Source organism: Limulus polyphemus, unplaced genomic scaffold, assembly GCF_000517525.1.
Source record: "Limulus polyphemus unplaced genomic scaffold, Limulus_polyphemus-2.1.2 Scaffold4210, whole genome shotgun sequence".
Classification (NCBI taxonomy): Eukaryota; Metazoa; Arthropoda; class Merostomata; order Xiphosura; family Limulidae; genus Limulus; species Limulus polyphemus.
In genome coordinates, this window is record NW_013669820.1 from 21,886 (window position 1) to 26,143 (window position 4,258).

At 33.6% G+C, this 4,258-nt stretch overlaps 1 long non-coding RNA gene across 1 annotated transcript in view; it reads left to right on the top strand.

The window, feature by feature from the left end:
- The first annotated feature begins 4,124 nt into the window (after positions 1-4,124).
- The window catches only part of LOC111088674, a 3,884-nt gene continuing 3,750 nt past the window's right edge, over positions 4,125-4,258 (top strand). Inside the window, exon 1 of the long non-coding RNA XR_002613126.1 lies at positions 4,125-4,156. This is a non-coding gene — a long non-coding RNA (uncharacterized LOC111088674). The remainder of the gene's footprint in view (positions 4,157-4,258) is intronic.

Here is a 4,258-nt window from a genome sequence, read left to right on the forward strand (position 1 = left end):
ATTGTTACAATTTTTCAATTTTGCTTTTTTTTTTATAAAATTAGACGACGACACAGTTTTTGGAAAATAACATATTAGTGTCAGCCATTAGAAATACAGATGGCATGAGTAACTTGTTCCAATGTTTCTTTGGTCTATTTTGCATGTCCATGTCAGTAAGAGAGATGTAACATGTGTACCCTAGTTTCAACCTTGCATCAATACCATCCTGTCACACAGACTGAAGTCCTCGACCATACTCAATCCAGAGCATGTACCATTGAACACGTATGTGTAGATTAGGTGTTAAACTTAAGTATGTTTGGTTTTTTTCTTACGACGAAAAATCTCGTACAATTCGTTTTCATCCAAACGTTCTACACTGTAGGATTTGGCCCTATTTTATTTGTCACATGCTGATACCGAGGCTATGGAGCTCCCCGAATGTCTGGTATTGAAACTCCTAAACAGACTTAGCATCTTCTTACACCATCGAGTTCTTCCACTCATCCATCCCAGTTCCTCAAACACCCCCTGAGGTTTATTTGAAAGACAATTTTCTGAATCTTGTCTGCATGTATATCCACACCTGTAACATCCTGGATACACATAGGCCTGAAAACAATACAGGTTTTACCGTTTCTGGTATGTCTGCGAAACGTTGCAAGACATGACTAAATAATAGGTACAAGAATTGTTTTGGTTCTCGGCTGCGATACTGGTTGATTATTTTAAACACTCAAAAGTGAAAATTTAGATTTCCTGCGAAACAGGCTAAGTTTGAACCTAAATTAAATATATAATTTTACCAACATAACTACACTACTCATTTCAATTACTATTTCGAAGCAATTTGTTTTTGTCTTTACAAAAAAATAACTTATAAATATGACGTCAGCCATAAGGGAAGAGACAGACTATACACAATTTCAGGCACAGATTTGGCGCCAAATGAGCTTGTTTATGGTAGGAAAACGCTAACAGCTGTGAGTAGAGCTTTTGGATAAGAGAAGCGACAGAGATGACATCTTTCTATGTAGAGCTGGCACCGAAAGGAAAACCAAACCCAGACTCTGTTTTGTCGAACGTGGGCAAAAATGTAAGGCTAATACTAGAGTTTGAAATAATAGAAGTCCTTTCATCGGATGGATTTAGTGGCAAGATATGGGGGTTTTCTGTTAGTTTAAGGGGAAGAAAAACTAAATAATTTATGTTTTAGTGTACTGAGAATAATATTAAAATTTCTCCTCCCCATTTTATATAAACTCACTGTGTGGCTTCGTTGTTTGTTTTCAGTAGCTGAATGCTGTTGAAATAGATTTTCCAAGTTATCGGATATGAACCAACAACAGCCAGGGGGGTGGGGGAGGGTAAAGGACCAGTGTGTATCTGATCCTCCCGGATCTATTTGATCCAGTAACAACCAGAAATAAACTTCTACGAGGGCTATCTACACTTTGTTGGGCGCGGGAATTGAACCTCGGATTTTAGCGTAACAAGTCCATAGACATTCCGCTTACCCGAAACATGCAGGATATCATCATTATACTTCCATTAATAGTAGTGGTTAAACTGTTTAATATATGTATGTTATTACTGTTTAAACTTATTTTTTATTATCACACTTTTATTACAGATTGTCTTGCATTGTTATATTAATATGTTTATGTTACGACAGCGGAATTCACGTGACGCTGGTAACACGTAATGAGTATCTAGAACGTTCGTGAAGGCTCGAGTGTCTGCCAGGCGCCCTCTATTTTATTAAAGTAATAAACGACCACAGACGTAACATGTATTTAGCAGTGTAGTATAAATCTAAACTGGCAGAAATTATATAACAGAGATGGTGTCCAAGTGAAACAAACAAAAGGCTTAAAAGTTATGTTCAAATAACGTAAACAGCGGATTTTTGTAATCATATTTCTCTTATTTTTTCCATTTTAAATTCGATATCAGAATCTTCGAAACGCTCTTTAAATATACAGTATAAAACCAAAACTTTAAAATAAATTTTCCTTGTGATTTAACTTTATATTTCAAATCTTACTAAACAGAACAAAAGAAAAAAAAGGGAAGCTATGAAAATTTCAGTGACAGGACATCCATATTCATAGTTGTTTTAATAGCTGTGTGTTGTATATAGTGTCAGACATGTTGGAAGTGACGAGACATCCATATATTACTTATCGTACCCCACTTGTATTCATGCTACCCTCGTAAAAAGCACAAAATCACCACTATATATATAAAAGCCAAGTGTCAGTCGGTCACGCTCGATTTCTCCAAATTGCGTGAGTTACACGAGTCCAATTCCAATTTTCTACTATAATACTTCCTCTTTTGATTGCTTGTTCTAATTTTAGTTTAATTTAATCGCTAACATAGGCGTAAATATCTCCTAAATTCCGGCACTTTTTTTTTCTGCTATATAAAAGTGTATCAAGAAGGGAGTTCCCAGGACCAGATCAAGCATGGCGTTATGTGTGTGACACCACATCATCCACATCATTATGACGTCAAACTAAATAGGATCTAAATAGGAAAGCCGGGAAGACTCCTATGAAAAGTAAGTCAAAAATTAGCGCAAATATATGCTTGGGTATTATTGCGAAAAGGCTTTTGTTAAAACAGACTGAAGATACCAATTATCTGTAGGGAAGAGGACGACTTTACCTCAGAAAAAGAACAGGTGTGTATGCAATCACATGGTCATCGTATGTTTTAATCTTTTATCCAAAGGCACCAATATGTAGCATGTTTACACTCTTTAGGTAAAGTAGATATTGACTACGATAGGCTTTGGTTTCCCGAAACTAGAAGTCTCTTTATTTTTCTTAAGTCGGTTTTGTTTCGCGTAATTTTTGACAGGCTTTTATGCCAGTATAAACATAAAAGTTCGTAAATCATTAAATTTCGTAATTTAATTGTTGTGATGTACAAAACAAAAAATATTGTTTTAATTATACAATAATGAAGCCTTAATTTGACTTCGGCTTTCAAGAATTAAATTAATTACCACGTTCTATCAATTAAGAGGGACTATCAAACCTTTAATAATGACAGTCAAGTAATGATTCACGCAATAAACATCAAGGAATCTTATAAAGTCGTTGGAAAAGTTTCACAAAAAACATGAATTTTACGACTTTATGTGAAAAATAAAGAAATTCACCTATTACTTCCAAAAGTTTGTTTTCAAATAACTAAATTAATTACATTATTAACAGTTTGAAGGTAATAATATACTCATAAATTATTATTTTCCTAATTTTTAATAAATCTCACTTTAGAAATTATGTTGTAGTTAAGAAGAAAAAAGTATAATAATTCAAGTTTAATATCAAGATTCTTGTTTTCGAATTTTAAGTCGTAAAAAAACAAAATATTAAGCTTAATCGCTTCCTATGCTTTGCAAGTTTTCGGCGCTCAAAATGTAACTTTAAGCAAATTATTACTTGATTAAAAATAAATTTTGTTGTGAGTGGCTAATTTTATATGTTTTTTAATCTGAAATGACTTAATTATAATTGTACTTTTTGTAATAAACTGAAAAATTACCACACTTTTACACATAAGTGCTAATAGGTGGGGCTGTTAATATTCACTTTTGTTTTTGGTTTATTTTAGGATTAAAAACAAAACCTTTTTAATAGCGAAAAATAAACTGTTTTTTATTGAATTGCGTGCCGTTTCTAATAATTATTTATACTCAGTCATTCCGAATTTTTAACAACCGGTCTAGGAATTTATGACGTCATCTTGTATATATATATATAAGAACGTCGTTTGTGTAGTTGTGGTTGTTGACTTGTTCGTTGTCTGTTATATTCATAGTAAGAAGCGGTGTAAAGGTATTATTCTTGAAAGAAATTTCCAGTGAAACGTTGAAAATGTCTGAAAGTCATTTTGACGAATACGAGCATTACAATTTTGACCAAGATAAATATATGTATTCAGGACACAGCGGAAAGCAGAGAAGCAAAAAAGAAGCTAGTGAACATACCAACTTCTGTGATCCTGGCGGACATTCCCGCAAACTAGTTACAAAAATGCATAATACTGAGCAAAATAAAAAGAACGATGAAAAGACACGTAAAGAAAAGAAGCGGAATTCGTAGCCAGTGAGTGATGTATAATTTTACTAGCTGGCCAACGACTCCATGCACCTGCAAAGGTAAGATTGATCCAGTTTACGTTTCCGCTTATTAAGTTGTAAAGAATATAAGTAAATATACTCATTAACAATGGCTGGAGACGGCTTGAATGGGTAATGAAG